The sequence below is a fragment of the Coregonus lavaretus genome (assembly GCF_964263955.1).
Source record: "Coregonus lavaretus genome assembly, chromosome: 20".
NCBI lineage: Eukaryota > Metazoa > Chordata > Actinopteri > Salmoniformes > Salmonidae > Coregonus > Coregonus lavaretus.
Window position 1 is genome coordinate 27,482,341 of NC_140007.1, and position 20,376 is coordinate 27,502,716.

The 20,376-nt window shown below is 41.1% G+C and overlaps 1 protein-coding gene across 3 annotated transcripts in view; it reads right to left on the bottom strand.

Annotated features, from left to right (window-relative positions):
* Positions 1-20,376, bottom strand: part of LOC311147482 (vitamin D3 receptor A) — a 95,160-nt gene that overhangs the window by 45,150 nt on the left and 29,634 nt on the right. The window contains exon 1 of one of the 3 annotated variants that reach the window (XM_084184207.1): positions 7,594-7,803. The exons of the other annotated variants lie outside the window; for them this stretch is intronic. The gene's annotated coding sequence lies outside the window, so the exon portion shown is untranslated. Of the gene's footprint in view, positions 1-7,593; positions 7,804-20,376 lie in introns of those variants that run through there. 3 annotated transcript variants of the gene reach the window in all.

Consider the following 20,376-nt stretch of genomic DNA (forward strand, 5'->3'; position numbering starts at 1 on the left):
CAATAGAGATCCATTTGCCGTAATGTTTTTGAGCACTAGCTAATAGGCTAATTCATTTGTGGATAATTCAAGACCTGAGGAAGTGGAAACTGAAAACACATTAGCTAGATTGCTAACTGTAAATATTGCTGATAGTTAGCTGTGTAGTTGATTAATCTAGCAGTAATATCCAAAAAATACATTTGCACGCTCTACATCTCAAAGATAGCAGTTTTTAAAACTGTGTCATTGGCACAATATTGAGAGTTGAGAAATAAAGTGTCATACTCACAGAAAGCAGAGACACTCCTCTCTCAAAACAGCATATAAAAACAGTTTTTCCCACGATTGCATTTCGAAATGTTGCAATCAGAATGCATTTCTCTCCCTCTAAATACATCGCACAGGGGAGGGAGAGGCAATGCGAGGAGCTCTCTCATCACAGCAGGCACTGTCAGGGGCAGGCACTTTCACGGCAGGAATCAATGCACTTTAATTTGCGCGTACTGTTTGACCAAATCAAGGTTTTAGACGCCCAGGGCTCGACATTAATGCTGGTCCGGGACAAGTTTTAAAAAAATATCAGACAAGAATATAGATTGAAGTTGTCCGAACGGAATGTCCAAAACCGATGCAGACATGAGGCACCAGAAAATGTAGCCAAACTTTAAATGAGACTTTTAATTACATACATATAGGCTAAACGCCAGTCATGTTTGACAAATATAATGAACATTAACGTCTAAAAGGAAAGATTCTGTCAACATACTCGAGGCACGTTTCGTTCAGATCAAAAATGGTCACGAGACCGGAGAGTGAAGGAAAGCGCCTTTTGCGCACCGCACATCACCCACCTGGAATCTGAGAGGTGGCAGTCAGCATTTTGAAACTTTAACCATAAACGTAATTGTTTAAAACCTGGACGTTTTATGTAATTTTATGAAGCACGTCTTACCTTATTTCAAAAGTAGCCTAGCCAAAATATGACTATAGACATGTTGAGGGTCATTTTCTAAAATAAACACCTCATGTCATTGAAATTTCTCTCATGTTCTATAGGTTTTCAAATCAATGTTACTTTATATTCCAGCAGCCAAAGGCACATTCCTAGTCATATTAGTAACCCATGCTAGTTGACGCATCTTTAGATCTCCCCTCTTTATTTCGAACAGATATTTATCTCCATCACATGAAACCGCTCACAAGTGTGGTGAGCTTTTGACAACTGTCAACATTTTAAGCTAAATGTTCTGATCTGTTGAGTCAGCCTCATTGCTTTAAAATATGTTGATGTGGAGTGGTTGTACGATTTTGGGATCTGTCATCCCAGAACTGTCCCAGAGTGCGTTTTGAGCGGTCTTAGGCATCTTTTTTTTTTTTTTATACTCGTCCCAGGGACGACGGGACGCCCTTAATTTCAAGCCCTGGGGGGAATTATTTTATAAAGAAAAAAAGTATTTGGTTGTAATTGTGATGTTGCAATATTTTATAGGCTACTCAGGGTGGCCAACCATCCTCCAGTAGAGCCTTAAACCTCGACGGGATTGGTGTCCCGTATACAGGACGGTTGACCTAACATGCGCTAATGTGATTAGCATGACTGTTGTAAGTAACAGTAAACTTTCCAGGACATAGACATGTCTTATATGGGCAGAAAGCTTAAATTCTTGTTAATCTAAGTGCACTGTCCAATTTACAGTAGCTATTACAGTGAAAAAAAAACATGCTATTGTTTGAAGAAAGTGCACAACAACAAAAAACGTATCACGGCAACTGGTTTGATACATTCACCTCTGAAGGTAAATGTACTTACATTGATTAATCTTGCTCTGATTTGTCATCCTGAGGGTCCCAGAGATAAAATGTAGCACAGTTTTGTTTGAAAAAAACAATTTATATATTCAAATGTAGGAACTGGGTTCTACAGTTTGAACCCCTGCTGTCTCTGGCTCCACACCCACCCCGCACAGCCATCTAGATGTGTGAAAGTTGGTGTATAAGCTAATGATCCATTATGTATGACATTCCTGGGAGTGTGTAAACTTACAGTTTGTATTACCATATCATTTCTGTATGTTCTCTATAGTTATGTACATGAAAATATAGCAATTGACCAATTCGGCACATTTGGGCAGACTTGATACAAAATAGTCCAGTATTGCAACGCTTCACTGAATCAATCTGAAACTTTGCACACACTGCTGCCTAAACTGCAATATTATATTGTGGCCTCTCTCTTGCATTTCAAAGATGATGGAACAAAAAAATTAATAGAAAACTCGTGTTTTTTTGTTTGTATTATCTTTTACCAGATCTAATGTGTTATATTCTCCTACATTAATTTCACATTTCCACAAACCTCAGTGTTTCCTTTCAAATGGTATCAAGAATATGCCTCTCCTTGCTTCAAAATGCGACTAAATGGTCGCAGTCTGGAGCCCTGGGCTAGGTTGAATGTTACGATGCTGTGCAATGGAGTTTGCTACTCAGGGACCTAACTATTCGGCTAAACTGTTACACTATTCAATCAGGATGATTAGTTTAGTCACCAATCACTACACAGAGTACAGGTTGTTCCTATTGTCACTCCAGACCTGACCTGAGAAACATCCAACCTCCACATTACAGCACAGCTACAGAACATCAAAAAGAGGGAAGAAAGCGCTGATGTTATCTAACCGGACGCTCGCACATTGAGCAAACGACCCAGAAACCATTAAGATGAGGGGCCATAGGAAAGGGGCCATGTGAGTCGCATTTAGTCACAGACATAAAACCCAACGATGGGGCGAAGCCTTTCCCAGGCCTTCCGAAAAATACACACACAATGTTCAGATTGGCTAACGTGCCCCCCATGGACGCATTGCTCTGATTGGTCGGTGAAACCGCACCCTAGTTACACGCTAAAAAACAGATCAGGTCACAGCACCATTGTGTGCCGCCTCACTTGTTGTGCATGTTATTGAAGCAACAATCATAGGGGCAGAATTGAGCTGAAGGGCCAAAAAAAAGCAGGTGGGCGGCCTATTCTTGCTGAGCTAAGTGCAGGCGAGGGTAATACAAGGGGGAGATGCACACACGTGACACGTCTGGGAAAAAGCGCATGGTGGCATACGGGCCCAGCCATCAATCCTGGGCACTTCTGCAGCAGAGACATGGTTGTTTAACGATGGGCACAGTGAGCAGGGTTCAACACACGCCCAGCTGTACAAACGGATAATATGCTAATGAAATCACCAGGCTTCCCTAAGCAGCCCTGGATAACTAATATTATTCTCTTACTCATCAAAGCAATAGAATGAAAATAAAAAAAAGAACATTATCCCTGGAAAAAAAATCCCTTGCCCCAGATCCACACTGCTGCAGCGACTGAACTTTGGACCTTGTTTTCGGCATTGGCTGGAAATGAATAGACCGCCATGTTGTTGGCAGGCTGAAAAAAGTGAGAAGGGAGAGAGAGAAAAAAGCTACTTGTGGTTTAGAGTGGTATGGGGGGCCCCAAATCCCTCGCAGGGATGAATAACAGGAGCGTAAACTTGCATAGCAGCATAACTGAGCTGAGCAGTTCTGAGTAGTGCAGTGCTTTACTATGACGACTGTCCACACTCCTCTCTCAACCACGGTGGAATGTACATCTGAATTCTACTAGCTATGTATTATTAGGACCTAAGCTAACTTTCCCTTTGATCAATCTTTTATTTACTTCAACAGTAAGTGACTGTCATTACATTAATAGATAACATACATTTAAGAGCAAACTAAAAAGAGAACTGTAGTGCTTATGGTCTCCGAAACAGGACAGGATGAAGTATGGTATCTCTGTTTAGACTGGGGTCAAGGTGTGTCATCTTGTGACCACTAATTAGATTAGTTGACCACACAAAATCTAACCTCCCAACCCGTCCCCTCTCGAAAATATGCTTTCAGCCCATCCTCCATTTGCCTTGACTCAATCAAGAGGGCCGTAGTTCAAAGTTCATCAGAGGCGCAACAACAGTCAGAGGATCCACACACACAGAAACACAAAATCAGATTACCACACAGCAAAGAAATCCCTGTCTGTGGGAATGATTGCCTGAACTCTTATATCCCCGATAAGCGCAAAACGCAGTTAACAAAAACAGACTGGCTTGTAACCTTTGAGATTTAAAGTAGCGTGAGGCATGTCCAACGGTATAGCCTATCGGGCTGACAGGTTATCAAAGTGTGATGAGCTGGAGGGAGATGAACTCCCCTATAGAGCAACAAGCCATTTTGTTACTCCTAGTAAGAATGATACGTCAGCCATCTTACTCAGGCAGCTTTGACTAACAATTAGAGAGAATGGAGGGCAGAACGATAAGGTAAAAAGGAGAGATGACTTGTATGTTCCCCACAGGGCAGTAATAACATACCTGGTCAAAGGTTTAGACGTGGCAAACCCTCCTACCTTGCGGAAAAAACTAGTCAAATAACTGCACAAGAGCACAAGCATGTACTACAGCCCTGAGTAATGCAAAGAAAAGTACTGTACAGTCGTACAAAAGTTGGTAGTATTGGTATTGGTCTTCACAAAGTTCGCTGCTTCAGTGTTCTGAGATATTTTTGTCAGATGTTACTATGGTATACTGAAGTATAATTACAAGCATTCCATACGTGTCAAAGGCTTTTATTGACAATTACATTAAGTTTATGCAAAGAGTCAATATTTGCAGTGTTGACCCTTCTTTTTTAAGACCTCTGCAATCCGCCCTGGCATGCTGTCAATTAACTTCTGGGCCACATACTGACTGATGGCAGCCCATTCTTGCATAATCAATGCTTGGAGTTTGTCAGAATTTGTGGGGTTTTGTTTGTCCACCCGCCTCTTGAGGATCGACCACAACTTCTCAATGGGATGAAGGTCTGGGGAGTTTCCTGGCCATGGACCCAACATTTCAATGTTTTGTTCCCCAAGCCACTTAGTTATCACTTTTGCCTTATGGCAAGGTGCTCCATCATGCTGGAAAAGGCATTGGTCGTCACCAAACTGTTCCTGGATGGTTGGGAGAAGTTGCTCTCGGAGGATGTGTTGGTACCATTCTTTATTCATGGCTGTGTTCTTAGGCAAAATTGTGAGTGAGCCCACTCCCTTGGCTGAGAAGCAACCCCACACATGAATGGTCTCAGGATGCTTTACTGTTGGCATGACACAGGACTGATGGTAGCGCTCAACTTGTCTTCTCCAGACAAGGTGTTTTCCGGATGCCCCAAACTATCGGAAAGGGGATTCATCAGAGAAAATGACTTTACCCCAGTCCTCAGCAGTCCAATCCCTGTACCTTTTGCAGAATATCAGTCTGTCCCTGATGTTTTTCCTGGAGAGAAGTGGCTTCTTTGCTGCCCTTCTTGACACCAGGCCATCCTCAAAAAGTATTCGCCTCCCTGTGCGTGCAGATGCACTCACACCTGCCTGCTGCCATTCCTGAGCAAGCTCTGCACTGGTGGTGCCCCGATCCCGCAGCTGAATCAACTTTAGGAGACGGTCCTGGTGCTTGCTGGACTTTCTTGGGCGCCCTGACGCCTTCTTCACAACAATTGAACCTCTCTCCTTGAAGTTCTTGATGATCCGATAAATGGTTGATTTAGGTGCAATTTTACTAGCAGCAATATCCTTGCCTGTGAAGCCCTTTTTGTGCAAAGCAATGATGACGGCATGTGTTTCCTTGCAGGTAACCATGGTTAACAGAGGAAGAACAATGATTTCAAGCACCACCCTCCTTTTAAAGCTTCCAGTCTGTTATTCTAACTCAATCAGCATGACAGAGTGATCTCCAGCCTTGTCCTGGTCAACACTCTCACCTGTGTTAACGAGAGAATCACTGACATGATGGCAGCTGGTCCTTTTGTGGCAGGGCTGAAATGCAGTGAAATGTTTTTTGGGGATTAAGTTCATTTTCATGGCAAAGGTGGACTTTGCAAATAATTGCAATTCATCTGATCACTCTTCATGACATTCTGGAGTATATGCAAATTGCCATCATCAAAACTGAGGCAGCAGACTTTGTGAAAATGTGTATTTGTGTCATTCTCAAAACTTTTGACCACGACTGTACATTTAAACATCTGGGAAACAGGATATTGTCAATGTGTAAAATAACAAGTAAAAACCAAATAAGGCAAATGACTAGAGCCCGACCGAAATAGGATTTTTGGGTCCGATGCCGATACCGATTTTAGGGAGGCAAAAGTCACCGATTACATCTGCCGATAGTGTTTGTTTATTCCACCGATAGAGGTGGAATAAAAAATACTTATTAAATTAGTTCTTTTTACAAATCGTGCTCCAAAGGATTAAACAACTCTAAATGGTTTTTTCTTACCTAATATTACAATTAACATTATTTAAGAACATTTTATCGTGGTTTACATGATAACCACCAAAAAGCAACTATATCCTCTATAAATATTAAAGTAAATACAACACTTCTTCAGTTTACCTTCCTAGGTGCAACTTAAAAGATGTGTCCATCTATGGGAGCGGATAAGAATGCAAAAGCGTTTGTGCTGAAGAACCACAAGCACACTAATAAACAAGGGCTGAATGAATTGAACTTGGTCTCAAAGTAAACCTGAAACTGCACTTCTCACAAGATCAAACTATCAGTGGAATAAAGACAGATTCACAGAAATATTTGTGTAAAGGCTAAAATCCGCCGATAATAATCGGTCAACCGATTTATCGGTTGGGCTTTACAAATGACACAGCATTTCTGAACCCGTTATTTAAAGCGGAACTAGGATAATAGCCAATTTTGTAAGGGAAGGAATTTCAAAAACGCAAAATACTGGGGCCTAGTAGATTTGTATTTTGCTGTTTTCGCTAATCCCTTTCAAAAGTTGTTTGTTTGTTAACATTTGCTAAGACTGTTAGTAAACAAAATAGCTGCTCATCATCAATATAGGCCTGTTGTATTAAAGTGATCCTCCTGTGGGGAACAACAATGCCCCCTCCGCTGGAAAGCCATGTGGGGTCTCTTCAAGTCAGATTTCAACATCAGTGAGACAACTTATCTGCTGAGAGGAGGTCCCGCAAAGATCAATGGAATTCTGTCAATTACGGAATTGAAGTATAGAACCAAAGTGTCAATGCAAACGCCCAGCAGACAGCCGCAGTCCATGAACTGAACTGACACACTGACAGCTAATGTGGGGCATCAAAGTCCGACCAGGCTAGATTTTACTATGGCCACCATCACTTTTCCCTGAAGAGTCACACTAAACTTGCCCATTAAAACCCAAGAGGCTAGGTACTCACATTCAAGTATTAGATGGGCTCACTAAGCATTCACCGAGTGGAGCTGTCAATGAGTGCTCAGTGCTCACCGTGTGGTCTTTTTTTGTCGACAGCTTGTGTTCACACATTCATTGACCGGGCATCGAACACAGGCTAATTTAATAGTCAAATGCACAAAGATGATATGCTTCCAAAGAAACTGCTCAAAATGCAGTGTTCACCTCCTAAAATAAAAGCTAGAATACCTCACATAGGCACTATTAGGCAGAAACTATAAGCAATCCTTAAAACGACTATAAACATAGTATTGATAAGTCAGTCAGACTTTGTCAAACTGGGTAAAACACAGCAGCACTGACCTGAGCGACTCAGAGAAGGGTCTGTGGATCCATTTCCTCTGAATTAGAAAATAAAGACAGTTTCCAGACAAAATCCCCCAAGGTCCGCGAGAAAAAAAAAGAGAGTCTTCCTCTCTCCTCTACCTAACACTCCTTTTGGTAGCTCACTTATTCCCTCTCTCTCCCCCTCTAGTTCACCCTCTCATTCTTTCTACCCCTCAGTTGCAGTAATGTCTCTCTGTACCGGTTTGGTAGTGATGCCAAAGAGGTGAGTGGTGTTTGCTAATGTTTAACATACTCATGGGGTCAGCAGGGCAAACTCCAGAATTATAGGACTGGCATGGGCAAAAGAGAGAGAGGTCCACTTTTCCCCCAACATATGAGACGTGGCCTACAAATGTGCTCATAAAATCCTGACATGTAATTCTATTAATCAAAATAAAGGCCCATGGGCAAGGGAAGGCTGGGTAGTGAAACCGCAACAGTTAAGAGACCAGCCTTTAAAACAAGAGTATGTACTTGACATTCACTTAAGTGGGGAAATCATTTAATATACACAGTAAATAGGATCTGTGGACAGATCAAAGTTAGCATTATATTAACATAATGCAGCGTAACAGCATTATGGTGCTCCGATAGTTACGGTGAGATTGCTTTCATCCAATACTTGGCAAAGTAAAACCTACATTCTAGCTGAATCATGTGTGTGATGAGCCCCTTTGATTTAGATTTTTTTCTATGGAATCGGCTATAAGCTGGAACAGCCCACATGACATTGGAATGTTGTAGGTTAGCAGAACAGTGTTCTGAAATGGCTGTGAAGAGTTTAGCTCTGCTCGTCGTGTGCACTGAGCCACCGATCAGTATGTTGTAACATCACCTGACCAATGGGAGTACGGCCTACGTCAAAAATTCACTTGACAGGAAGGTTTGGATTTTATTACAGAACTACATTACAAAAGCAAAACAGGTGATGGAAAGTGTAGGGGAGTTCACTTCATCTCAAGACGAGACATGGCAGAGGATGAGCCTTTCAAAGAGAATCATAGGCTATGCATCTCTCTATTAAATATACTGTTAGCGACATATGATCTTGGGAAACTCCTCAACGCTACATTGTCTGTACAGCACCAAGAACACAAGTTTGTGAGGGAGTTGAGGAAACTATACATCAAGTTCTTCTCAGCTAATAGCGGCGGACTCACCAAGAACATTGAGATTTCATCAACTTGGTTTAGAAGGGGAACAGATTTAGATCTGGAGCTTTGTCCTCTACCAAATCTTCATGTTAGGCAAAAAAAAGGTGCCAAGCCAAGACTAACATATTAGCCTGTTGGGGAAAAAAAGGTGCCAAGCCAAGACTAACATATTAGCCTGTTGGGGAAAAAAAGGTGCCAAGCCAAGACTAACATATTAGCCTGTTGGGGAAAAAAAGGTGCCAAGCCAAGACTAACATATTAGCCTGTTGGGGAAAAAAAGGTGCCAAGCCAAGACTAACATATTAGCCTGTTGGGGGAAAAAAGGTGTCAAGCCAAGACTAACATATTAGCCTGTTGGGGAAAAAAAGGTGCCAAGCCAAGACTAACATATTAGCCTGTTGGGGGAAAAAAAGGTGCCAAGCCAAGACTAACATATTAGCCTGTTGGGGAAAAAAAGGTGCCAAGCCAAGACTAACATATTAGCCTGTTGGGGGGAAAAAGGTGCCAAGCCAAGACTAACATATTAGCCTGTTGGGGAAAAAAAGGTGCCTAATATGGCAGTAACAGCCCTACAGGCAACGTGAGGAAATTTAGGATTAGGAACACATTCATCTTCACTTCAGCCACTCAAAATAAACTAATTTAAGAAATTCCTTTCATTAAGGATCTGTAGATTATTGAACAATTATTACATTGGTTGAGTTAGGGTAAGCGTACCTATTAAGCCCACTTCCATCTTTGGATTAAAAAATAAATAAAATATCTGCTGTTTAATGTTTCTACTAACTCATCTAGTTATATCCATAACTTGTTTTATTATAAGCCAATCAGATGTTTTATTATTAAGTTATTGACCATTGTGTAAGTTCCCACTAATGGCCAATTTCATAGAAGAAAAAATAAATAAAAATAAAAATAAGAGGCTACCCTCAGATATACACTACCATTCAAAAGTTTGGGGTTACTTAGACATTCCCTTGTTTTCGAAAGAAAAGCAATTTTTTTTACCATTACAATAACATCAAATTGATCAGAAATACAGTGTAGACATTGTTAATATTGTAAATGGCTATTGTAGCTGGAAACGGCTGATCTTTTATGGAATATCTACATAGGCGTACAGAGGCCCATTATCAGCAACCATCAGTCCTGTGTTCCAATGGCACGTTGTGTTTGCTAATCCAAGTTTATCATTTTAAAAAGCTAATTGATCATTAGAAAACCCTTTTGCAATTATGTTAGCACAGCTGAAAACTGTTGTGCTGATTAAAGAAGCAATAAAACTGTCCTTCTTGAGACTAGTTGAGTATATGGAGCATCAACAACTGTGGGTTCAATTACAGGCTCAAAATGGCCAGAAACAAATAACTTTCTTCTGAAACTCAACAGTCTATTCTTGTTCTGAGAAATGAAGGCTATTCTATGCGAGAAATTGCCAAGGAACTGAAGATCTCGTACAACGCTGTGTACTACTTCTTTCACCAGAATAGAAAGAGCAGTGGGAGGCCCCGGTGCACAACTGAGCAAGAAGACAAATACATTAGTGTCTAATTTGAGAAACAGACACCTCACAGGTCCTCAACTGGCAGCTTCATTAAATAGTATCCGCAAAACACGAGTCTCAACGTCAACAGTGAAGAGGCGACTCCAGGATGCTGACCTTCTAGGCAGAGTTGCAAAGAAAAAGCCATATCTCAGACTGGCCAAGAAAAATAAAAGTTTAAGATGGGAAGAAAAATAAAAGTTTAAACATTTGGGAAGACTTCATGCAAAACAGTCCAGTATTGCAACGCTTCACTGGATCAATCTAAAACTTTGCACACACTGCACTAAATTCTAAATTGCGCCTAAACTGCAATATTATATTGTGGTCTTTATCTTGCATTTCAAAGTTGGAACCAAAAGATTAATAGAAAACGAAAAAAATGTGTTTGTATTATCTTTTACCAGATCTAATGTGTTATATTGTACTACATTATTTTCACATTTCCACAAACTTCAGTGTTACCTTTCAAATGGTATCAAGAATATGCTTTTCCTTGCTTCAGGTCCTGAGCTACAGGCAATTAAGTGTAAGTGAACAGCTAAAAGAGTTTTTATTTACTAACTCTATTTTTTCAATGTATCAATCGGGCTTCAGGAAGAAGCATAGCACAATTACAGCAGCCATGAAGGTTTTAAATGATATCACTGAAGCCCTTGACAAAAAACAGCACTGTGTCTCACTTTTTATTGATCTCTCTAAGGCTTTTGATACAGTTGATCATGCTATACTAAGGCAGAGATTGTTGAGTGTAGGTCTGTCGGAGCATGCAGTTGCATGGTTTGCTAACTATCTGTCTGATAGAACTCAGTGCACTCAATTTGATGGGCTTATGTCTGTTAAATTGTCTGTCCTGAATGGTGTGCCCCAGGGCTCTGTACTTGGTCCTCTCTTATTCACTATTTATATTAATGATTTAGACAAAAATGTCCAAAATGCACAACTTCATTTTTATGCTGATGATACTGTTATTTACTGTTGTGCCTCATCTCTTACAAAAGCTTTCCAGAACTTGCAAACTGCTTTTTATACTGTTCAACATACCTTGTGTCAATTGAAGCTTATCCTCAATACTGACAAAACTAAACTAATGGTGTTTTCTAATGCAAGAAATAGACCTCTGAACCTTTCACCTGTTACTACCTGTCAGGGCAAGGAGATTGAGGTTGTAACCTCATAAATATCTTGGAATTCTAATTGATGACGGCCTCTCTTTTAAATTGCATATTCAACAACTTACAAAAAAATTGAAGCTGAAATTGGGATTTTATTTTAGGAATAAGGCCTGTTTTTCTTTTGAAGCCAGAAGGAGGCTAGTATCAGCTACATTTATGCCTTTACTAGACTATGGGGATATTTTATATATGAATGCTTCCGCTCAGTGTTTGAGATCAATTGACACTCTTTATCATGGTACTTTGAGATTTATTTTAAACTGCAAAACCCTTACGCACCACTGTACTTTGTATACCAGGGTTGGCTGGCCTTCTCTAGTCACTCGTAGGCTCAGTCACTGGTATACTTTTATTTACAAAGCCATTTTGGGTTTTCTACCTTTTTATTTGGGCATTTTTATTGTTCAGAAATGTGGTGGGTACTCTCTTCGTTCACTGGACTTTATCCTGCTAACTGTTCCAAATGTCCGAACTGAATTTGGTAAAAGGTCTTTTATGTACTCTGCGCCATCGTCTTGGAACACCTTACAAAATAATTTTAAACTGGAAGAACTTGTCCCGATTGGTGTTTTTAAATCTCTGATGAAGGATTTTGAGGCTGATTCCCTGACCTGTCAATGTTTTTAATTTGCTGTTTTTGATATTGTTATACTCTTGTGAATTCATGAATGGTTTTTACTAGATTACTTGTAGTTTTTCATGTTGTCTGTCTGTAATTTTTTGTAATGACTTGGTGCTGCCTATCTTGGCCAGGACGCTCTTGAAAAAGAGATTTTAAATCTCAATGAGCCCTTCCTGGTTAAATAAAGGTTAAATAAAATAAATAAATAAATTAGATTTGGGAATGTCATTTTAGGCGATAAAGGTTCACCTTCCAACAGGTCAACGACCCTAAGCACACAGCCAAGACAACGCAGGAGTGGCTTCGGGACAAGTCTCTGAATATCCTTGAGTGGCCCAGCCAGAGCCCGGACTTGAACCCGATCAAACATCTCTGGAGAGACCTGAAAATAGCTGTGGAGCGACGCTCCCCACCTGACAGAGCTTGATAGGGTCTGCAGAGAAGAATGTGAGAAACTCCCCAAATACAGGTGTGCCAAGCTTATAGCGTCATAACCAAGAAGACTCACGGCTGTAATCGCTGCCAAAAGGTGCTTCAACAAAGTACTGAGTAAAGGGTCTAAATACTTATGTAAATGTTATATCAGTTTATTGTTAATACAAAATGTGGAAAAAGTAAAGGGGTCTGAATACTTTCCGAATGCACTGTGTATACACACACACACACACACACTACATGAACAAAAGTATGTGGACACCTGCTCGTCGAACAACTCATTCCAAAATTATGGGCATTAATATGGAGTTGGTCCCACCTTTGCTGCTATAACAGCCTCCACTAGATGTTGGAACATTGCTGCGGGGACTTGCTCCCATTCAGCCACAAGCATTAGTGAGGTTGGGCACTGATGTTAGGCTTGGCTCTCAGTCGGCGATCCAATTCATCCCAAAGGTGTTCGATAGGGTTGAGGTCAGGGCTCTGTGCAGGCCAGTCACGTTATTCCACAACGATGTTGACAAACTATAATCTAATGAATTCATTGCTTGTTTAAATTATACCTAGGCTAAATATACAGTTCATTCGGAAAGTATTCAGGCCCCTTGACTCTTTCCACTTTGTTACGTTACAGCCTTATTCTAAACTGGATTCAATTGTTTTTTTCCCCTCAATCTACACACAATACCCCATAATGACAAAGCAAAAAACAGGCTTTAAAGAAATGTTCGCACATTTATGAAAAATAAAAGATACAAGCATAACATTTACATAACTATTCAGACCCTTTACTCAGTACAAGCTTGGCACACCTGTATCTGGGGAGTTTCTCCCATTCTTCTCTGCAGATCCTATCAAGCTCTGTCAGGTTGGATGGGGAGCGTCGCTGCACAGCTATTTTCAGGTCTCTCCAGAGATGTTCGAGTCGGTTCAAGTCCGGGCTCTGGCTGGGCCACTCAAGGACATTCAGAGGCTTGTCCCGAAGCCACTACTGCGTTGTTTTGGCTGTGTGCTTAGGGTCGTTGTCCATCAAGGATCACTCAATACTTTGCTCCGCTAATCTTTCCCTCGATCCGGACTAGTCTCCCAGTCCCTGCTGTTGAAAAACATCCCCACAGCATGATGCTGCCACCACCATGCTTCACAGTAGCGATGGTGCCAGCTTTCCTTCAGACATGACGCCTTGCATTCAGGCCAAAGAGTTCAATCTTGGTTTCATCAGAACAGAGAATCTTGTTTCTCATGGTCAGAGTCCTTTAGGTGCCTTTTTGCAAACTCCAAGTGGGCTGTCATGTGCCTTTTACTAAGGAGTGGCTTCTGTCTGGCCACTCTACCATAAAGGCCTGATTGGTGGAGTGCTGTAGAGATGGCTGTTCTTCTGGAAGGTTCTCCCATCTCCACAGAGGAACTCTGGAGCTCTGTCAGAGTGACCATTGGGTTCAGCTCTAGGAAGAGTCTTGGTGGTTCCAAACTTCTTCCATTTAAGAATGATGGAGGCCACTTAGGGGTGGGCGGTATACCGGTTTGAACGTGAATACCAGTATGACGTTACGCCATGATATACATTTCTGTCGAGTGATACAGCCTAGTGGGCTAGTTCAATTTGTTTATTTTACTAGAAACATAGCCTTTTTTAGCAAAGAATAAAACTAGAAGCATGGACGTTACGCGCAATCTGCCTGCCAATCAATCAAAGTCAACAAACAAGCATGCGCAACTGCAGAGTAAGCAAACATTTACTGAAGTAAACTCCTTTCATTAGCAAAAGTGTCAGAAAATCAAGCTTTGAGGATGACTGAAGACAAGGAAAATAACGCTATTGAGGTTGATTTGCAGGACGACGAAGAACTGTTCGAAAAAAGGGGGCTTCCTCTGTCGTTTGGAACTGACAAGAAGAGCAAGAAGTGGAATGAGATAACGAGTGCAATTACGTATCACATAGCGAAAGACATGGAACCAATTCAAACTGTGAAGAAAGACTGTTTCAGAAAGTTGATTGGAACTCTAGACACAAGATACGAGATCCCGAGCTGTAAATACATCAGCAAAACATGGGAGGCAGTTAATTGTTACATGCTGAACTGAGAAACACACAGACTGTCTGGTTAATGCTTGACGTTAATTTGAAAAGGTTTACAACTTGAATTCATAATGACCGGTGTTATGCTGAAAAAAGACTGCACTTCTTATATTTGACAGGAAAGTTTACACCCTGAGTACTTTAAAAATATTTTTATAAAATGTTACTGCATATTTATTTAACTCCTATACCTTTGTTTATGTTTAATGTTTGCACAGGTTTACCACAGAAGTAAAACAAATAATCATTTAAAAAAATGTGCAATGCCCCCTTTGTTTCTATAAGGTTTTTAAATATTTAGTAATTTATTTACTTTGAAGGTCTCATAAATTGTAAAAAAAAATGTTTTACAGTATATCGTGATATTATATCGTTATCGTCCGGACAGTGGAAAATATCGTGATATGAATTTGTTAATATCGCCCACCCCTAAGGCCACAATTTTCTTGGGGACCTTCAATGCTGCAGACATTTTTTGGTACCCTTCCCAGATCTGTGCCTCGACACAATCCTGTCTCGGGGCTCTACGGACAATTCCTTCGACCTCATGGCTTGGTTTTTGCTCTGGCATGCATTGTCAACTGTGGGACCTTATATAGACAGGTGTGTGCCTTTCCAAATTATGTCCTATCAATTGAATTTACCACAGGTGGACTCCAATCAAGTTGTTGAAACATCTCAAGGATGATAAATGGAAAGAGGATGCACCTGAGCTCAATTTAAAGTCTCATAGCAAAGGGTCTGAATACAGAAAGGCCTTTGATAGAGTTGAGTGGAAAATGTTTGCTGTATTAGGAAAAGTTAATCTGGGTGACCATTTAATTAATTTAGTAAAATTACTTTATTCTGACTCATCAGTGGCAGTTAACACAAATGGTAAATTAATCAGGAAGATTTCCTATCGGTAGGGGCTGTCGTCAAGGCTGTCCTTTATCTCCGGCTCTGTTCTCATTAGTCATAGAACCACTGGCTGAGGCAATAAGGTCTAGTAATATCATCAGGGGCATCTCTGTGGGTGACGAAGAGCATAGAATTCATTATTTGCTGATGATGTGCTTTTATACATGTCCAAACCAGAGACCTCCGTCACTGCAGTAATGGACATCATATCTGAATATGGTAACCTGTCAGGGTACAAAATTAACGTGGATAAATCCATGGCTTTACCTTTGAATATCCCCTCCACAATCAACTTAGAAACGATGTCTCCATTCCAATTGATTGAAACAGGCTTTTAATAACGTTACTCCAAATCTTAAAGACCTGTTCACTTCAAATTATATGCCTTTGCTCACAAAGATTAAACAGGACCTGGTTAACTGGTCTACCCTACCAACCTCTCTTTTTGGCAGGATGAATGTGTTCAGCATGAATATTCTTCCTTGGCTACATTTTCTATTCCAAAATCTCCCCTGCCATCTAGCTCAGTCCTTTTTTCAGAAAATGAATGCCAATCTCTAAATATATCTGGAACAATAAGAAACCTAGAACCAAATTTACCAAACTAAGTAAGCCTAAAGACTTAGGATTGGTTTCTTTCCCAAATCTGCAACTATATTACCGGTTCCTCATTCGGTGAGGAAGAATGGACTTTATCTGTGAAAGGGTCCACCCCAAATGCACCTCCATAAGCGTACAAGAACTACATTTCAAATGTTTTCATAGAACCTACTTTACACCTGTTCGCCTTCACAGAATGTTTTCCAATGCATCATGTTTCAAATGTAAACAGGATACTGGCACATTCCTGCACATTTTATGTACTGTAGCAGAATCCAGTCTTATTGGAATGATATTCATTTACACATCCAGAAGATCTTGGCTAGACAATTTGCTTTTTTACCAAATTTACAGTGCCTTCGGAAAGTATTCAGACACCATTACTTTTTCCAAATGTTACGTTAGTCTTATTCTAAAATGGATTGAATAAATACAAATCCTCAGCAATCTACACACAATACCCCATAATGACAAAGCGAAAAATTTTACCAAATGTATTAAAAACAGAAATACCTTATTTACATAAGTATTCAGACCCTATGCTATGAGACTCGAAATTGAGCTCGGGTGCCTCCTGTTTCCATTGATCATCCTTGATATGTTTCTATAACTTGATTGGAGTCCACCTGTGGTAAATTCAATTGATTGGACATGATTTGGAAAGGCACACACCTGTCTATAAAAAGGTCCCACAGTTGACAGTGCATGTCAGAGCAAAAACCAAGCCATGAGGTCGAAGGAATTGTCCGTAGAGCTCCGAGACAGGATTGTGTCGAGGCACAGATCTGGGGAAGGGTACCAAAAAATGTCTGCAGCATTGAAGGTCCCCAAGAGCACAGCGGCCTCCATCATTCTTAAATGGAAGAAGTTTGAAACCACCAAGACTCTTCCTAGAGCTGGCCGCCCGGCCAAACTGAGCAATCGGGTGAGAAGGGCCTTGGTCATGGAGGTGACCAAGAATCCGATGGTCACTTTGACAGAGCTCCAGAGTTCCTCTGTGGAGATGGGAGAACCTTCCAGGAGGACAACCATCTCTGCAGCACTCCACCAATCAGGCCATTATGGTAGAGTGGCCAGACGGAAAGCACTCCTCAGTAAAAGGCACATGACAGCCCGCTTGAAGTTTGCCAAAAGGCACCTAAAGGACTCTGACCATGAGAAACTAGATTCTCTGTTCTGATGAAACCAAGATTGAACTCTTTGGCCTGAATGCCAAGCGTCACGTCTGGAGGAATCCTGGCACCATTCCTACGGTGAGGCATGGTGGTGCTGTGGTGATGTTTTTCAGCGGCAGGGACTGGGAGACTAGTCAGGATCGAGGGAAAGATGAACGGCGCAAAGTACAGAGAGATCCTTGATGAAAACCTGCTCCAGAGCACTCAGGACCTCAGACTGGGGCGAAGGTTCACCTTCCAACAGGACAACGACCCTAAGCACACAGCCAAGACAACACAGGAGTGGCTTCGGGACAAGTCTCAGAATGTCCTTGAGAGGCCCAGCCAGAGCCCGGACTTGAACCCGATCGAACATCTCTGGAGACCTGAAATAGCTGTGCAGCAACGCCCCCCATCCAACCTGACAGCGCTTGGATCTGCAGAGAAGAATGGGAGAAACTCCCCAAATACAAGCTTGTAGCGTCATACCCAAGAAGATTCGAGGCTGTAATCGCTGCCAAAGGTGCATCAACAAAGTACTGAGTAAAGAGTCTGAATACTTACGTAAATGTGATCTGTTTTTTTTATTTAAATACATTTGCAAACATTTCTAAAAACCTGTTTTCGTTGTGTCATTATGGGGTATTGTGTAGATTGATGAGGGGGAAAAAAACTATTTCATCCATTTTAGAATAAGGTTAAATAAATAAAAAGTCAAGGGGTCTGAATACTTTCCGAATGCACTGTATATATCAGAGCACTGTGATCTGTTCACTTATTCCACAGCGTTTATCAGATAAGGCCCACAGGCATTAGCCTATATATCAGTCACAGCTGGGGAGCGATTCAGGTCAGTGAGTGGTATGCTGGGTAATTATGGGGCAATTCCACAGTAAGAGTGCCAGACTCAGATATTTCACTTTAAATGTATGTCTAACAAAATCCAATGATTGCAAAGTTAACCCATACAACTCAGTGGAAATTGTTAAAAAGTAATCATTGTGCATAGAGTTGTATGGTTTCTTTAACTTTGCGATCATCGTTTTTGTTTGACATACATTTTAAAGTGAAAAATCTGAGTCAGTCACTCTAACAGTGGAATTGCCCTATTGTATCACACACCAGGAAACCTAATAGCCTATCAGCTATTAAGGAAACTTTTGTTAATCCAAATTGCGATCAATGTTTAGGCTATGCATATCAGAGTGTCTAGCCATGTCGTACTAGCCGTGTACAGCAGGTTTGGTAAAGGGGCAAAAGGCCACTGACTCTTTCTTCACCATGTACTTTTTGGAAGGAAATGGTTGTGATTGATACTCCAGATAAAAAGCTGTTCCGGGCAGTGTAAATGGTGAAAAGTGGCACCCTAGAGGGAGAGAGCTCCTCGAGGACAGGGAGACTAAATGTATACAGGCTCCCATCGAGACTCAGTCCCTACCATCTCCAATTTGACACCCCTTGGCCTTCGTTTTACACCTTGGATCTGAACACACTGGGATGATGAACATCAGGACAACTTCAAAGGAAAAACCTGCACTCACTGAAATATTTGTTGTTTTAATAACATTTTTATCAGCAGAGGTCAGAACAAACGGACACATTTCGGCGGCAGCCTTCGTCAACGCTGGTGAAGGCTATCGCCAAAACGCCTCTTTTTTCTTACCTCTGCTGCTAAAAAAATAGATTAAAATCTAAATAATCTTTCAGCGAGTGCAGGTTTTTCCCCTTTCTTCATGTATATTCCTTTAGAATCCAGCACCCGAATACCTTTTGTCACTACAGACATTTGAGCTGAACACAATCTTTCTATGAACAGGACAAGTCATCTTCACTGTTTCCCCTATATTCATTTAGCAGTGGCGAGCTGCTAAATGATTTTTAAGCCTTGAGACAATTGTGACATGGATTGTGTAATGTCTGCCATTCAGAGGGTGAATGGGCAAGTCAAAATATTTAAGTGCCTTTGAACGTGGTAGGGTAGGTGCCAGGCGCATGGGTTTGTGTCAAGAACTGCAACGCTGCTGGGTTTGACACTCCACGGTTTCCCATGTGTATCAAGAACGGTCCACCACCCAAAGGACATCCAGACAACTTGACAACTGTGGGAAGCATTGGAGTCAACATGGGCCAGCATGCCTGTGGAATGCTTTAGACACCTTGTAGGATCCAAGCCCCGACAAACTGAGGGGGGTGGGGGGGCGGGGAATGCAACTGAATATTAGGAAGGTGTTCCTTATGTTTGGTATACTCAGTATATACAGTGCATTCGAAAAGTTTTGGAGACCTCTTTACTTTTTCCACATTGTTACGTTACAGCCCTATTCTAAAATGTATTAAGTAGTCCCCCCCCCTCAATACCCCATAATGACAAAGCAAAAATCAGGTTTTTAGAAATGTTTGAAAATGAAACAGAAATCTCATTTATGTAAGTATTCACACCACTGAGACAATACTTTGTAGAAGCACATTTGGCGGCGATTAGAGCGTTGAATCGTCTTGGGTAGACCAGTTTTGCACATCTGGATTTGGGAATTTTCTCCCATTCTTCCTTGCAGATTTTCTCAAGCTCTGTTAAGTTAGATGGGGAGCGGCAGTGAACAGCAATCTTCAAGTCTTTCCAAATGGGATTCAAGTCTGGGCTTTGGCTGGGCCACTCAAGAACTTTCACATTCTTGTTCTGAAGCTATTCCAGCGTTGCTTTGGCTGTATGCTTGTGGTCATTGGCAAGACAATGTTTTTTTTTCATTTATGATGCTCGGTACCCATTAGTAGTGGTTTGTGATAACTGCACTGTGATTTTAATTGTGGCGGAAAAGGGATTTTTTTTCTTAACGTTAAGGATTCAATTTCATTTAAACATTTAAAGATTCACAGCCCTAGCCTTGAGAAAAATGTAAAGGGTTGAAGTGGGACAGGGAACTTCAGAGACAAAGCTAAGCGCCTGTCTCCAAGGAGGGTAAAAACAAGAGGAGATAGCCTACAAACATACAAAGGCTCTATAAAAGTCCTGTGATCTATAAGTGGCTCTAAACCTTGAGGAACTCCGGTGCCGCAAATCTTTTCCTAATCTAGAAATATATATTTTTTATTTTCTTT